At 42.2% G+C, this 18,115-nt stretch overlaps 1 protein-coding gene across 2 annotated transcripts in view; it reads left to right on the top strand.

The window, feature by feature from the left end:
• The window catches only part of LOC111861531 (galactoside 3(4)-L-fucosyltransferase), a 49,175-nt gene that overhangs the window by 3,204 nt on the left and 27,856 nt on the right, over positions 1-18,115 (top strand). The window contains exon 1 of one of the 2 annotated variants that reach the window (XM_023846188.2): positions 11,201-11,342. The exons of the other annotated variant lie outside the window; for it this stretch is intronic. The gene's annotated coding sequence lies outside the window, so the exon portion shown is untranslated. Of the gene's footprint in view, positions 1-11,200; positions 11,343-18,115 lie in introns of those variants that run through there. 2 annotated transcript variants of the gene reach the window in all.

Here is an 18,115-nt window from a genome sequence, read left to right as displayed (position 1 = left end):
ATTGAATTATGATATGACTGATCGCCGGAGAAAAATTTAATGCATTTATTCAACATGGAAGTTTCATATTTTGTGTAATTTTTTCTGTTCAATATAACGTATCATCTTATTTATTACCCAAATGAACCAAATATCTGGTACAGTGGACCGCTTCTGTGGTCAAGTGGCCAGAGTTCCTGGCTACAGATTCAGAGGTCCCTGGTTAGCTACCCTGCGCTTCTAGATTTTCTGAGAATTAGTGGGTCTGGAACGGGGTTCACTCAGCCTCATTGGGGTAATTGAGGAGCTATTTTAAGGAAATAGCGGCTCCGGTCTAGAAAACCGAGATTAACGGGCGCGGGGATCCGTTGCGCTGATCACACGACACCCTCTATCCGCAAAATTTGGCACTCACTTTGCCGACAAGCGGAGGTCGCTCGGTCAGTATAGTTCATTTGCGGACTACAGGTCACTGAAGTTGTTTCTTTTTTTTTTTTACTTTAATTTTTACGTTTATAGGTGGACAGGAAGATAAAACTTTCTGTACAGCCAGATAGCAAGCAGCATGGATTTCAACCAGTTATAAATAAATCCATTTTAATTGTCGGAATCAAGGAAGAGAAAACATTGGACTAATGCCGGAATATATTTATTTCTTAATATCTGCCCTTGAAAATGAGCAGAAAAAGATAAAAGGGAAGAAGAAGTTAATAGAATTTGATGTAGTCGAAGAAGAATGGGTCTGCCAACTTCCTTTCTAATTGGGCCTGTACGGTGTATACGTGATGACTCATACCTTCAGATTTTCACGTTAAGTACTCTGTTAAGTACTCTGCAATTATCTCATCATCTCTAAGTCATGAAATCTCGTGATTAAAATTAAATGTCCATAAAGATTGACGAAACTTGCGAGAAAATTCCATATGTACAAGGATACAATGGGTATAGTTCCTTTACTGCATAATCTGTTTATGCATGATGTACTTAAGGATGGGATTTAAAAACACAATGTTGAGGAGTAGGAGCTATTTGGACTAATCAAAAAGCAAGTAATGAAAGAAGGATGTTAGATAATGAGCAACTACACAATTTGTACTCTTAATCTGACAGTAGTGGGATGCTGAAATCAGTACGAGGGATCACGAATGGAGAGAGATGATTTTCGTACAATATATTACCCGGAAAACTTAAACGGAGGACTCGAATTGCTAAAGATAACAAACAAAGAAAACTGTGGCCTGTAGTCCGCAAGCGAACTATACCGACTGAGCGACCGCCGCTTGTCGGCAAAGCTAGTGCCAACTTTTGCGAATAGAGGGTGTCGCATGGTCAGCGCAACAGTTCCCCACGGCCGTTAATTTCGGTTTTCTAGACCGGAGACGCTATTTCCTTGAAATAGCTCCTCAATTATCGTCACGAGGCTGAGTGGACCCCGTTCCAGACCCACTACTTCTCAGAAAATCTGGTATCGCCGGGAGCTCTGGATCTGTAGGCAGGAACTCTGACCATTATACCACAGAGGCGATCTTACTAAAGATAACACACTCAGAAAAGTCTCATCTTTGATAATGTACTTAAGCCTACGTAATGTACATTTGCTTGTAACTACAAAGTAAGTAAGTTCGTCCCTCTGTCCATATTAAACGAACTGTCTTTGACTTGAGATATTTTATTTGAATTTGTTACAGCAGATATTTAAGAAGACTCTTCGACCAAATAGTGCTACCAGTAGATGAATGTACATATCAACTATCATTTCATTCAGCTCGGAAATATTGCTTGATATTGTTAAAATTCTGTAGGCCCAAATTTGTAAAAGAAAGTAAGATCTGTTGTCGGATTGTGTGTCAGTATTAATATATTGTGACGTGTATACCCATTTCTAGGCAACGGGTCAGTAAACACATTCCCGCAACACACGCAAACGCAAGAATAGGACGTCTGTTGCTAGGCATCGGAGCTGTAAACACGCTCTTTGAGAATCCTAGTGCGTGCGCGACCGTGAGCTGGAAAGCATGTACAATAGCGATAACGCTGTAATTACCTGTAGTCCTGAACTGTATGAACGTGTAATGTGCAATAAATCAGTCATCCAAACCAAACCCCGTCTTATAAGTCGCTCGCAACCCCTACACGTGACAATAGTTTAAAGTAAGAGTGCCGAAAATTTATAAATGAAGGGCCAGAAATTGTTTTGCCTGACCAGAGAGAGATCAACGAAATATTTTAAGTATTTTGTAGCAAGTGGAAACGTGTGATATGCATAATGACCGTCATTACTCATCACATTAGTGTGACATATGGTGCTACTTGCAGTTGCCGACAGACGTATTGATTTTAATTTTAGAAATGTTAGTATAAATTAAAAAGAAACTAAATTTTCGCAATATTGATTGACGTATTGATTTTAATTTTAGAAATGTTAGTATAAATTAAAAAGAAACTAAATTTTCGCAATATTGATTGACGTATTGATTTTAATTTTAGAAATGTTAGTATAAATTAAAAAGAAACTAAATTTTCGCAATAGATCCGCGAGCCGGATATGAAGCTCTCACGAACCACAGTTTGCAAACACACGGCCTAAAGGCAAGATCCATGTAACAATCATTAATTCATTATACGAATATTATGTTCAGCATTATCCGTTATCTGAGATGTGGAGGACATTTCGAGATATGGTTTTACCGCTTTCTTCTTCTTCTTCTTCTTCTTCTTCATGTCATTATACTGACAGGTGTTTATTGCCGTGTTACTTGTAATACAAAGAGATTAGTGTTTATATTTACAATCGAACATGAGATCTTTTGAATACTGGGATCGTGTACTAACCATTTAAAAACAAGAACATTTTATCCCAAAGGACAAAAGGCTACAGAAACCTGGATAAGAAACATCTCTGTAATTTGTTCTCTTTTGGAGTGATCAGATTGGGGATGAGATAGGTGGGCGTGACATTGGAAAGATAAAAATGTATACAAAATTTTAGTCCGAAAAGCTGAATAAAATGGAAGACCTGGACATAGATGTGAGAACTATATTAAAAATGTATCTAAGAGACATAGAGAGTGACAACGTGGACTGCATTTATCTGGCTGTGGATAGCGTCCAACGGTAGGCACTTGTTAACACGGTAATGGCTTCTGGGTTCCATAAGGAACGGGAGATTTCTTGTCCAGCCAAGGGGCTATTACCTTCTGAAGATAAATTGTGCAGCATGGAGCTAGTTACTGTTACGTAACATTCCTAATTGGTCTTAAAGCCCTACTTCACGCTCTGTTAATGTGTTTAGTGTGTCAGGGTTTCTCATAAGCATTTCATAAAATCCTAACTAACGGCAGGGGCTCGAAGCAGTAACAGATGGACGTGAGGTAGTCATAAAATGTTCTTCGTTTTATGCATATGCAAACAGAACGTGTATTCTACTAAGCTAATTCGTGTCACTAATTGTATTTCGCGAGTTTCTTTCACGGATCGCCTCTGAGGTCTAGTGGTCAGAGTTCTTGGCTACAGATCCAGAGGTCCGGGTTCGATTCCCTGCGCTACCAGATTTTCTGAGAATTAGTGGTTCTTGAACGGGGTCCACTCAGCCTCGTGAGGATAATTGAGGAGCTACTTCAAGGAAATAGCGGCTCCGGTCTAGAAAACCGAAATGAACGGCCGTGGGGCATCGTTGCGCTGACCACGCGACACCCACTATCCACTAAAGTTGGCACTAACTTCACGGACAAGCGGCGGTTGCTCGGTTGGTATAGTTCACTTGCGGAATACAGGCCACGGAGTTTAGTTCTAATCATGAACAGAGAGACTGATACAGTGAAGTGTAAGAAATTTTCACGCTTTATTGCGAAAACATTCCCAAAACCGTTTTGTAGGTCGAATGATAAGGAAATCAGGGGTTTACATGTACAGCTTATCTAACGTAAAGTTTATGGGACTGAGGGGAAGATGATTCGAAGGCTTGCCTTAATTATGCTGACTGTTAGACCGGGGCTTGCGGCAATTGATGTTTTTTTTCATGCTGATGAAAGATTAACTCCTGATTCAGCATCTTGTCAGAACGGTTTCGCCAAGTTCAGTTATTCTTTTCACAATAAAAGAGTTCAATGAAAAGGTTCGCTAGCTGTGGTTCTAGACAATGTATGTATATCTACACACACACACACACACATATACACACAGCATATACACGTAATAACAACAAGGAATTGATAGTCATTTCCCGCTGTGTCTTAAGTTCTGTGCTTTGGTCTGTTCTTTTGGATGAAGCACATAAAAGCAGTTCCTGTAACAGTCCGTGAAGGCCCGTAGGGTTGTGAGATGTCGAGACTTCCACATTATCTACACGGTCGGTTCAGAGATGGCGGTTAGTTTGTCCGTCTTACGCGCCGGCAGTGCTTTAGTCCCAGATGATCCCTGGTACTCATTTCTGTTAGAGGCTGAGTCGACATCAGGATTATAGTGCGGCTGGAAGGATTAGGTCAATGGAAAGATCCAGTGACCTCATCGGGAATCGAACCCGCGACCTTCCTGTTTGTAGCATTGTGCCTCAACCAACTACGCTACCGCGTGTCCCATGAGTGCATAAAGTAAATATGTGGATGTTTTGTCTCACAAATTGTCTAGTGGATTTCAGAAGAATTCCATTTGGAACATCTGTATTGTAGTTCGTTGAGCTAATTTAGCAGTATCCCCTATGAGACTACTATAACCATAATTTACACAAAGCTGGAATCGAACTTTATCGAATTTCTCGTAGATAGCTGGTACACAGTACAAATGTGAGAGCATGACATGATGTAAGTTAAGAGAAAGCAAAGCGGCTCATATTTTTTGTTGCTTTAGAACAATCTCAATATACTCATCTAGTATAGAAATAATTCATCTGAAATTAGAAGATGTTGTATCTTAGGCTGAAGCCGCGACGTCACAACTTGTATAGCGACTAGTCTACGGGCTGGGCGGTCCATTAGTCGGGGTTCAATTCCCTGCAGAGGCAGGAATTTTTTATTTTCTCTGTAGCGTCCAGACCGGCTCTGGGGCTGAGTACAGGGGACTGTTTCCCTCGGACGTAAAGCGGCCGGTGCATGAAATGTCCATTCAGTGCCGAGGTTAAGAATGAAAGAGCCATATGCACAGTATTTAATTAAGCACAAGAACAATGTTACTATATATGTCCTTAGTCTTTTATCATAAACGCAGAAAAGAATTAGGAAAGATGTGGTTTTGACTATATTACCTGCAGATGACAGGAACAACCAATGTCCTTCTTTAAAATGTTCATATGAACTGAACTAACAAATTGTTTTTAAAAGTATGTCGCAGTAAAGTTAATTTTAGAATCTCATGCTCCTGTATTGTTTTTTGATATGCATTTAATGACGTACAAGGTAAAATACACCCACATCCATCTAGTGCCAAGATAAGGAATAGCGGAGCTACACCTCCAACCCATATGCCTATTCATCACGTGGTCCTTAATTAATTAAGCACAGGGCAGCTGTACTTTTTTACTTACAAGATAAGACGTTAATTGCTTATCATACTAATAGTAAAAAGCTGAACATTAAATTTAAAGCCTACTAAAACTGTAGGACTAATAAGCCATACCAAGTCTCAGACTTTGTCTTGATGCTGTGAAGAAGATACATATCTTGTACTGCCAGGAATCGAACCCGAGCCTCCCAGCTAGTAGCCAGTAGCCCGTAAAGAAAGGCGGAGCTATACCTCCACTCCTCCATGCGTCTTTATGGCATTTTTTTTATTGCTAGTGGGTTGGGACTAAGTCCCTTGTACTGCGGCCACTTCTGGCCTATTGTACCAACCCGATGATAGGTGAGGGTGATTGTGGAGCAATTGGTGGAATGAAGATTGGCAGGAGAAACCGAAGTACTCGGAAAAAAAACCTGCCCCAGCGCCACTTTGTCCAGCACAAATCCCATTTGACCAGACCCGGGATCGAACCCGGGCCGCCGCGGTTGGAAGCCAGCGACTAACCGCTTGAGCTATGGCGCGGCCTCAGTTTTTGTGGCATAGTGCTTAACTAATTAAGCACACGGACATCGGTACATTTTTATAGATCTGCATAAAGATATAACATTTGATACATTATGTTGAACACTGGTAACTTTCAAGAGTTTGTATTAATACACGTATTTTATACCGTCGTTTTGCCTCTGACTGGTGACTAAGTAATAGCCCTGAACTACTGATTATGTAGAAGTGAGATTTGAAGAAGGAAAACATAAAACATGTTGTTGCATGTGACGTAATGTAATTTTTGTGCTGCTCTTATAGAATTAAAATGACCAGTTTGAAAGTGGCAGTAAGTAATTCTCTTGACCAGAGTCCCTCATGAGAAGGTAAAGGGGCCCATACACGTAGGAATCTGACTCGCGAGTCCGGCTTGGCGAACTTGACTCGGGAGCCGGGCTCGGATTAATTTCACCACAAACTCATGAGCTGACTCCCAACTTTGAGACCCACACACGGACGAGTTTGGCTCATTGGAACCCGAGTCGGACTCGCGAGCCAGACTCCTACGTGTATTGACCCCTTAACAGTCTCTCAGCTGTTCAAGAAATTCCCTGACGTTTATGTAACTCGAGAGTTCATTGCCATATTCTCAAGAATCCGCCACTGGTTCACATTATGAGCCTGATGAATCCACTCCACCTCAAGGATCTAAACTTCATGTTCATTTTTCATAGCTTAGGCCTTTCCGAAGAATCTGTCCAAGCCCGAAGCCCCAGTTAACACTTCGTTACACGCTGTTTTTACCAGAGTTCGTATCCCCCCCCCCCGGAAAACCCTGAACAAGCTTCAGGATTACAGTTTTTTCAGCCCTCCGAAACTGCGTACTCAGTGCATCCGTGTCTGGAGGCCGTCTCCCCAGTCAGAAACATAAGGAACCGTCATGCCGTGGTAACAAGAGGGATTAGGTGATTACGTCTCGAACAAATTGCTCTCACATTAACGTTATTTGCGACGTCTAACACGAAATAAACCTCTTAGAAAACATTTCGTAATGTATTAATTCTATATAGTCACAGTGTCCCTTAAATCGTCCCTGCAAATCCAATTAGTTTGCGAAATGTTAAGAAGACTAACTTGAGGCAATAAAAGCACCACAAGAACGGCTTGTGGTTGCTGAAGTAACCAGAAAGATATGCAGGGAGACCACAGAAAAGAACTCCGTTGCCTATAGTCCCAAAGCGAACTATACCGACCTAGCTACCGCCGTTTCTCGGCGAAGTTAGTGCCAAATTATGCGGATAGAGAGTGTCGCGTAGTCAGCGCAACGGATTCCCACGGCCGTTAATTTCGGTTTTCTAGACCGGAGCCGCTGTTTCCTTAAAATAGCTCCTTAATTATCCTCATGGGGCTGAGTGGACCCCGTTTCAGACCCACTACTTATCAGAAATCTGGTAGCGCCGGGAATCGAACCCGGACCCCTGGATCTGTAACCAGGCACTGTGACCACTATTCCACAGAGGCGGTACAATTTGATACAGTGTGTACCAACACTGATAGATTCGAGAACTGTTTGGGAACCATTTTAAGAAGTGCCAGGCACAGAGCTCATCAACATAATTAGGAAATGACGGTAATTAATACTTTTTTCTCCCTTGCCACTACAGCCCCAGTGGGATTAGGCCTACCTCAATGAACTCCGTTCACTTCGGTTTTTCTAGATCTTACACATACGGTAGGACTCCTTGGGCGCGCGATCAGCTCGTCGCAAGGCTTCTACCTGTAGACAAAGACAGAAAAACGCACACAAACATTCATGCCCTGAGTGGGATTCGAACCCACGATCTCGGCTTCCGAGCGAGCGAAGACAGTGCATGCCTTAGACCGCTCGGCTACCGTGACCGGCCAATTAATACTTTTACAATATTTTATTTAAAGGTAAAGTGGTCCCTGTGTTTAACTGATTAAATACTTGGCCATGAAGGCGTATGAGGGAGTAGATGTATAGATCCACATTTTCTTGACCTCGGCACTAGTTAGAAGTGAGTGGTCAGTTTTACGCCCCGGCCACTTCACCCCCAGGGAAAGAACCCCCGGCACCTATTGAATAGGAGGCTGGGTGAGCCCCAGAGCCGGTCTGAACGACGTGGAGAAGAGACAATTTTTGACCCAACTAGGCCTCGAACTCCGATCCCTCGGTCGTCCAGCCCGTAGCCATTCGCTATACCAGCTCTTCCCAGCGCCTATTGAAGAGTGAAACACGTGGAAAGAGATGATAGTGATCTGTTTCAGGTAATATCCAAAAATTCGCCTGGAGGGACTGAGGAAAACTAAAATCTCATTCATGATAGTTGGTGTCGTGGCCAGCGATGGAACCGGACATCTCCCGAAGTGTTAGAGTTCGAGTTTGGACCCGACTGGCCATATACGACGATCTTACACAGTGATCCGTGACTTTGATTCTATCTATCTATGGCTCTATAGCCCTTTGTTTTGCTTTGGTCTCTTTTTCAGTTTCTTGATCTTTTACACAGTCGGTAGGACTCCCTGGACGGGGGATCAGCCCATCGCAAAGCCGCTACCTACAAAAAGGACAACACAAACAGAATAAACACACACAGACATCCATGCCTCGAATGGTACTAGAAGTCACGATCCAAGTGTTCGAGTGAGCGAAGACAGTTCATGCCTTAGAAAGCGCGGGCACTGTGACCGGCGTGACTTTGAGTCGGCCTGGTAAATGATTAGAAGAGACATAAACAAAAGCAGCAAGCGCGACTCCTTTCGGTCAGAAAATCTTAAAGGAAATTAAGGTTCTCGGATCGATGCTTGTGAAGATTTCTATCTCCTGGGGTATAACGCCGTGTAGCTCAGTGAAAATCAACCGACCAGACAGCAGCCTAAGCCAAGCAAGGAAACCAACACGAAGCAGTCACCAAGCAGAACAATACTTTTCTGCCTGCTACATGTTGGTTTTTCTTGTTTGGCTTACTCTTCAGCCCTCAAAATGGAGGATACATTTTCCTCCTACACGTTGGTTGACTTGCAACGGGGCTCACATAGTTATTACCCCTAAAATAGAACTCTTTAAGACATTTATTCCAAGTACAAAATCTCATATCCATTTTGTTTCACCTAGGTCGTTTATTCACAGGGTCCGTCCAGGTACGAGGTTTCTTGAGCATATTCGTAACAAGCTTATATTTTACGGTGATGAGTTATTAGCCCCACGGCCAGCCCGAAAGCTGGAGAACCACCCCTTGTCGGGTGTCCGCGACTGCTTATTCAATATATTCGCAGTTTCCCTCCATACCTGGACGGCGTCTCCTCCATCCGCAACCTGAAGACGCTCCTTGTCGTGGTGACCACCTAACATAAGGTGTAGGTGGGTGGACAATATTAAAATGGATCTCAGAGAGATAGGATGGGATGGTACGGATTAGATTGATTTGGCTCAGGATAAGGACCGCTGGAGGGCTCTTATGAACACGGTAATGAACCTTCGCGTTCCATAAAATGCTGGGAAGTTCTTGAGTAGCTGCAGAATTGGCGGCTGCTCAAGAAGGGCTCAGCTCCATTGTTAAGTTAAGACAATTATTGACAGATGAAGGCGTCGGCGTTAAGGTTGGCCGTTAAATTGTTGATTGGTTTGAATTGCTTCAAGATAAGTTCTACTGACAAGCTCTGCGAACACAGCGAGGTACTTCAAGTCCTACGAAAGCAAACAGACTACCAGTTCTTCAACAAAGATTCTGTGCCGAGGAGTTAGTTAAAAAGTGGTCTTTATCCGTGACATATGGAATTTAAAGTGGCATCGGGTCCAGGGGTCCCTGCTCTGTTATAATTGAATTGTTGAGTTTTTATGAACTGTGGTGGTCATTGTGCTGTGCATTGAATCATAACGGTTCACTCATGAACTCATGAAGCAGTATAGCCTCCAAGCTTGTCTTGACGTGATGAAGCATACTAAATCGATACCACCCAGCATTCCGTGCTCGTGTACTACCTTCGTAATACCTTCACGTGTAACTCGGACACAATTACAATGCACGACTTTAACACATTCATTCATGGTAAATTCAGACTCTGCATATAATTAGACGAAAGTCGTTTTATCCAGTTTTCTATCGAGGATGTCACTGGGCTGTAGACTTACATTTGGTAGATACTGGTTCGAGTCTCCACTACACTACTGACTTTCCCGACCGAGGTAATGATTAGACTTTTTAAACTTTTCTTTAGGACGAAAGACAGAAGAATAAAATGTATCGGTTTAGGGTAGATCGATTTATATGTAATGTAACACAGCTTGTCGGTTTTCGGTAGAACACTTATGGAAATATGACACAGCTTATCGATATGAGATAGAACAGTTTACGCGCAGTGTAGCATGGCTTGTCTGTTTCAGACAGAACACTCTATGCGCATTGAGACACAAAAAATCCATGGCTTTAGTCCGCATGCGAACTATACCGACAGAGCGACCTCCACTTGTCGACGAAGTTAGTGCCAACTTTAGCGGATAGGGGGTGTCTCGTGGTCAGTGCAATGAATACTTACGGCCGTTAATTTCGGTTTTGTAGACGGGAGTCGCTACTTTTCCATTCAAGTAGCTCCTCAGTTATCCTCACTAGGCTGAGTGGACCCCGTTCCAGACACACTACTTCTCAGAAAATCTGGTGGTGCCGAGAATCGAACCCGGGACCTCTAGCTCTGTAGTCAGGAACTCTGACCACTAGACCACAGAGGCGGTTAAACAGCTCACAAATATTTTTTTAATACTTTCTCGTAGTTCCAGATATTCTCCTCAAATTGTAGAAGGACATATGTTTTATGTCCGACCATAACACACGACTTTGTCGTTTGTAACCTTACATCTGAAGTGTTTGCGTCAGTAGTTCTTTTTATTTTCTTCGGGTGGGGTGAGACTGAGTCCACTTGGTACTGCAGCCACTGTTTGGCCTATCGTACCAGCCTCGGATGATAAATGATGAGTGTGGAGCAGTCGGTGGAATGAGAATTGGCAGGGGAAACCGAAGTACTCGAAGAAAACCTGCCCCAGTGCCACAGCCCACCACAAATCCCACATGACCTGACCTGGGATATGACCCGTGCCGCCGCGGGCGGCTACGGTGGGCATCCGGCTACTAACCGCCTGAGCTATGGTGCGGCCATTTGCGTCAGTAGACTTAGGAACCGACAGCAAACAGCAGTATTATTCATCACGACCTCCAAGTTCCGTGACCGTAATAAGCGGACAACTTCAGTGAGCTTGCAGATAACTGAGCGTCACGTTGCTATCACGCGATCAGAGGCGTCGGTTCATTTCCCCGAGAAACGTTTAACATTCAGTCTGTTGGTTACACTCGTACAGTGTTCGTCAGATTACGGTAAGGTTTCACTATACGATTAACTTTAAATTGTATTTATTGCGGGTACAAGTAAGACATTATTGGTAGTTCCTAAACGTATAGTCCAGTTCGCCGTTGACGTTCATGTTTATGTTATTTCTATATTTCTTTGTTAAAGCAAAGGTATTGTACCAACTTTACTTCTGTTTATGGGCTAAAATAGGTCAAATAAATACAATTATTTTAACTTGTCTCATTTTGGTCCGTCACACTACTAATTACAGAGTAGATAATGAAAAGTTCAGTCCAGTGTGACATACAAGTTTACAACACTTCAGTCCTCATTCACTTTACATGTTTCGATCCAAAAGAATCATCCTCAGAGGCGCAGCACTACGATCAGGAAACACTGTCACATAATTTTAACAATATGCACTTTAGATATGACTAATGCTCTCTATATAAATTTTGTTATCAGGGTTGGTTTTGATGTTTATCTTAGGCACTAAAAGAAACTCATCATAAGTAAATCTACACTTCAAGAAGTGCCATTGTGAAATCTTAATTTCGATCGTAATTTAACCTTAAAATATACGTATTTCTTTTTTCCTTTGGCTCTACAACCCTCATTTGGGCCTAGGCCTACCTCCATGAAACTCTCCGTTTCACTTCGGTTTTACTAGATCTTAAGACATACGGTAGGACTCCTTGGGCGGGTGATCAGTTCGTCGCAAGGCCTCTAAGTAAAATAGATATACACGTATATAATTATTATACATAATACTCGTACTCACATAATTGGACTAAAAGTAAATAATACCAAAGGTTATGTTACCAAGCATAATATTATATGTTATATAGTCATATTCAAAAATATTAAAGAAGTTCAACACCTAAGCACAAACAGTACACCTGATGATGACCCAATAAGGGTCGAAACATGTATTGTTTTAAAGTTCTAATGTTTTAACGTAAATTATATAAGAAGTTTTTGTGTCGACGTGTGTAAAAGCGCTGAGAGCAGTATCAGTTAAATTTATTTCATGAAAACAGGCGAAGAACTGTTACAGCACAAGTTTCATGTTGTAGCTAGTTGTTTCTCTTTTAATGACGTCAGTAGTTCACAGTATATATCTCCGAGTTGTTGAATAATTAGTGTTTTGTGGTTTATTTTTAATTCATGGTGAGGTTCTCAGGCTGTAATTATAGAGTCCACTGGTACTATGATTTGTGAATAAAAAACCAGAAAATGATTTTGCAGGAAGGTATTGTGGACTATTCGAGGTATTATAACAGCAATAATAATTATTATTATTAAAACTCTAAAGTATGTAATTTACATGTTTTTCTTATTTACTGGCGCTACAATTCTGTGTGGGCCTTGGCCTTTTCCATGGTAACCTCAGACTCTGGAAGTTTCGTAACAGTAAATCTTTTCGGGGTAGGGTCCTTATCCCCACGCCAAACCCCCATCTTAGAGGATTAGGCACTACGCTTCGTCTGGCCCATACTCTTTGACCTGTCTCTGATGGGTGGTCCTACCAGGAGCCTACACTCCCTCCAGCATAGTTCTCCGGGCCACTGGATCGCGCAGACCTCCTCTCACGATAAGGTGGCACTCCTCGAGGAGGATATACTCGTACCTTCAGTTTAAATATTTGCGAGATGTCTGCTCCAAATCGCACAGGAATCGAGTTCGAGTAAATAATTATAATCGCATATACATGTCCTGTGAAAATTTAGTCTCCTCAACGTCCATGCGAAGCTATGATAAAACAAACACAATTTCTGGGAAGTCCCCCTTTGAGTATTAGCAGTTGTTTTCGGCAAAGGTGAAGATAAAATGAAACGCGACATATATGTATTTTCATTTCCTTGTTGGGTATCAGCAGTTGCTATCTTAACATATAGAGTACTCCATATTTCGAGGCGTTTTGTTCATTTGCAGTCAGCACTTTGCAGACACTAGCAAACGATAAAATTTCCCTATGCTTTCTTAATTAAGAACTAAGGCACGAGGGCGTATAGTTCCAACACTCATCTCGGCGCTAGATGGAAGTGAATGGTCAGCTTCACGCTCCTGTCACTTCGCCTCCGGGAAGTGAGCACCCGGTATCCATTAGAAGAAGGGTGAACTTTAAACAAGCCAGGATGCAGTGGAGAAGAGAGAACTATCTTACCCCTAAGCGGCCTCCGTAGTCTAGGGGTAACGTTCCCACCTCGTGACTCAAGGTATGCGGGTTCAAACCCGGCGGAGGTCGTGGAATTTTTAAGGGCGGAAAATTTCAGGGAAAAAGTCCTCTGGGAGGGACTTTAAGCCGTGGGTCCCGTGTCGTAGCTTTACGGCACGTAAAAGAACCTCATGTCCCAAGGGGAACACTGAGCCAAATTCAGGACATTTCCCGCCCAACAGCAGTCTCTAACGCCTCTGGTAGATGGGGGAAGCATCGAGATACCGCTGAGCCAGTAGAGGCCGAACTCGCTGGCTGAGTCGGGACTGATGGCACGCACCAGTACCGGTAGGGAATAGAGACTGGTAGAATATCATAGGGGGACGCACAGTGGACCAACAGTTGGTCTAAGTGCATGGGGAAACCCACCCTCTCTAATACAATACAATACAATCTTACCCCTGCCGGGAATCGAACTCCAATTTTTTGGGCGTACAGCCCGTAGCTCATCGCTACACCGACTGAGGTATGACAGTTAGTACTGAAATATAAAAATAATTGTTTTGCACTCCTGACAGATCATTAAAGGCGCCTAGGAAAAAAATGTATAAATAGGGATTTGGATGAGATGATTGATCAATCATACGTGACTCGTCAGATAACTGTAAGGAAGCCGTGAGCGCGCGTCATGTTGTTAGGCTGAATTTCACTGACTGTGGGTACAAGAAGTGTTAGTTTCAAATCTCGTCTTTGTTTTCGCAAGGTTCAATGTTCGCGCGAACCGCGTCTGCTGTAGCATGTTCCCACGAGCAAGATCCGGAGATATGTCCTAGCAGCAGGGCTGAAAATGGACGTAGATGCGAGCAGATGCCATCTGTTTAGTTCAGAGCATTTCTTTCGGAGAAGTTATTTCCAGCGTCCTAAAGCGTCCAAATTATCGTTCACAAAAACGATATGTATAGCAAAAAATTTCCCAGCCTGCAACGTAATGATCAGTTTCGTTTTCTTATATATAACGTTTTGTAGTCAATTGAAAGTCGGCCGACGTTACGGAGAAGCATATCGTTTCCATCTTCAGGGTAAAGCACTGCTTGTTAACTGCTTCATAATTTTTTTAGATTGGCTTATTCTTCGATCCTGAATATGGAGGCGACATGTTCCTCCAAAACATCGGTTGACTTTCAACCCACTGGACGGCGTTATAACCCAGAATCCGCTGTGAGAACCTCAGATCTTACAATATGTCGAACCTAACTTCCCAGTGGAGTGTGTAGCAAGAAAAATGTAAATGGGACAGTCAACACAACAAATTATTGAAAATGAGACGAACTAGATACTATACTGTACTTATTTACTTCCTCATGGAACTGAACACTTCTGGAGGAGCCGACAATTCTGCAGCTACTCGAGAATTTCCCAGCATTTTATGGAAACCGAAGGTTTAGCAACAGGACGCTAAATTACAACAAACCGAAGGTTCATTACCGTGTTCACAAGAGCCCTCCACTGGTCCCTATACTATACTGTACTGTACTCTACTATACTGTTACTGTTACTGGTACTGGTACTGTACTGTACTGTACTGTACTGTTACTGGTATTGTACTGTACTACACTATACTACAGTATCTAGTTTGTCTCAGTTTCAATAATCTGTTGTGTAGACTGCCATTTATATTTTTCTTGAATGACACATAACAGGAAAGTGTGTAGCAACCCTGCTTCGTATTCGAGAGGACCTGGGTTCATATATCAGCCCGAAGATCGGTTATCCTTACAGAGGATTTCTTGCCTTTCTTTAGTCTCTACAGACAAACACTGCGTTAGGCCAGACCACTTTATTCCACACCCTATGTTGAAAAACACAAATTAGGAAACTCCAGTTTAAGCAGTTTTAAATCTTCTCTCTTAGTACTCAGCACTCTTTTCTCAAACACGGCCTAGGTAGCTGGTTAAAGTAGTCATAATTTTGACTTCTATTCCGAAGGTGACGAGTTCGAATCTCGGCAGGAAGTTTGATTATCCTGACGGAGGTTTTCATAGCTTCCTCTAGTCTCTCCAGGAAAATGCTGGAAGGGATAGTAAGCTCACTGCGTTTAGGCCATAATAGCCTACTTCAAGTGCCCTGCCAATTCATTATTCGTTCTGATCCAATCGTTTACCGCTATAAAGTCCAGAGATACTAGCAAAAAAAGTAAAGTTGTCCCTGTATTTAACTAATTAAGCACCACGCCATGTAGGCGTAGGTGGGAGTTGTCCCTGCATTTAACTAATTAAGCACCACGCTATGTAGGCGTAGGTGGGAGTTGTCCCTGTATTTAACTAATTAAGCACCACGCCATGTAGGCGTAGGTGGGAGTTGTCCCTTCATTTAACTAATTAAGCACCACGCTATGTAGGCGTAGGTGGGAGTTGTCCCTGTATTTAACTAATTAAGCACCACGCCATGTAGGCGTAGGTGAGAGTTGATGTATAGCCTGCCTTTTCTTGACTTCGGCACTAGTTGGAAGTGAATGGTTAGCTTCACGCCCCAGCCCCTTTACCTCCGGGAAAAGAGCCCCAAGTACCCATTGTATAGGAGGCTGGGTGGACCCCAGTACCGGTCTGAACGACATGGAGAAGTGAAAATTTTTGACCCTACCGGGACTCGAACTCCGACCCCTGGGTCGTCCATCCAGTAGCCAGTCGCTATACCGACCGAGCTATCCCGACTCTTCCGAGTTTCTGGTAACATCCTTAAATTAACTACAATGGGGTCAGGCACCATCATAAACTTATGTTCTCTCCTTAAATTGAGGGACCACGTCAATTGTTCTCCGAACATGAAGGGGGCGCTCATATGTTCAGTTTATTAGAAATTAATTATAAGTTTTGTAAAATTGAATATATTAGGTAAATCACCGGATGGCTGACCGGAAACGGGAGGTCAGCGTCGCGGCTGACACCTCGCATTCCCTTTCAGTCTAGTGTATGGTATTTAGTAAAGATTGCTTACGAATCGGTTGAAGGACCCGCCCAAGTCTCGCTTTCGCACTACAGGTGATTGGCCAGCAAGAATCCGCCGACCTTAGCAGCAATTTCACGAGTTGCGAAAATGTTAAATTTTGGAATCGGAAGGTAGAAGTCGTTTTGGGACACTTTGATTCTAGCAGTCCCTCGCAGCGGTCGACTCTAGAAATCGTCTGGTAGAGAGGAGACGGGATGGAATCAGATGTCTTTATTTTCACTCTATTCTCTAAGCGTGAGTAATTGACTGTGGTCGGATCACTGATGATTGTTTATACGTAATTTCTAGTTCAATAATTATGGTACGAATTTTAGTTTGTTAATGGATTGTTAGGATAAAATTGGTTAAATGATCTTAGAGTATAAACTTTGGTTCATGGATTGCTAAACAGTAATTTTTTATTTATTTAGTGATTTTGAGAATGTATAAATTTTCATTTATCGAATGATGATTAAGATACAATAATCTGGTTTGGTAACTAAGTTTAGAATGTAACATTTAATTTGTTAATTGTTGGTTAAAATTTGAATGTTGGTTAAATGATTCACTGTTGGGATACGAAATTTGGTTTATTGTTTGTAGATTATGAACTTGATCCATTGATTGACTGTTAGGATGTAACATTGATTCACTAATTGCTTGTTGATTGAGTGTTACAATAGAAAATATAGTTTATTGGTGTTAAGAGATGAAATGTGGGTCACTGATCGATGGGTAGCTTACTAACTTTGGGTTATTGTTAAGATATAAATTTTGGTTAGCAAATGATGGTTAGAGTATGAATTTGGTTCTCTGCTATTATACGATAACTTTGGTTTACTGATTGTAGGATATAAAATTTGGGTTTGTGTTATGCAGGTTTAGTAGTGTGTTGAAAGAAGTGAATGTAGATTGTGTAATCGCAGATTGTATATGTTAAAAGGTTTTCATGTATCTACTCGTTGATTTGATTATATTTGTGTTTTTGTTTTCACATGTTGAGTGTTTATTGGGGTATTCGTAATAATTAGTTCACTGGACGGAGTAGGAGCTATCCACAGATGTTTAACTAGTGACAGTTAGTGCGATATTCGGCCGCGCCATAGCTCAAGCGGTTAGTCGCTGGCTTCCCACCGCGGCGGCCCGGGTTCGATCCCGGGTCTGGTCAAGTGAGATTTGTGGTGGACAAAGTGGTGCTGGGGCAAGTTTTCTCCGAGTACTTCGGTTTCCCCTGCCAATCTTCATTCCACCAATTGCTCCACAATCACCCTCACCTATCATCTGGGGCTGGTACAATAGGCCAGAAGTGGCCGCAGTACAAGAGACTTAGCCCTACCCCACTAGAAATAAAAATATAGTGCGATATTCTGAATTTTGATGGTGGCCGTCGGATTCCACAATAAAGCTGATTGGCAGCGGCGAGAATAATAAGAATTAGGATGTAGCAACACAATATATCCGTATAATACAGTAGGTAAAACTGTAAGGTTCTACACTGATATGTTGGGATTTTGGACTTTATCTATCGTCCTGGTTTTTAAGATAACAAATAAAAATATAAAACAAATAAAATAAAAATAAAAAAAACAAATTTGTTATCTTAAAAACCAGGACGATGGATAAAGTCCAAAATCCCAACATATCAGTGTGTTATAC

This window comes from Cryptotermes secundus, unplaced genomic scaffold (assembly GCF_002891405.2).
Source record: "Cryptotermes secundus unplaced genomic scaffold, Csec_1.0 scaffold1059, whole genome shotgun sequence".
Taxonomy (NCBI): Eukaryota; Metazoa; Arthropoda; class Insecta; order Blattodea; family Kalotermitidae; genus Cryptotermes; species Cryptotermes secundus.
The sequence above is the reverse complement of the archived record's forward strand: the minus strand, read 5'-3'. Positions and strand labels throughout refer to the sequence as shown.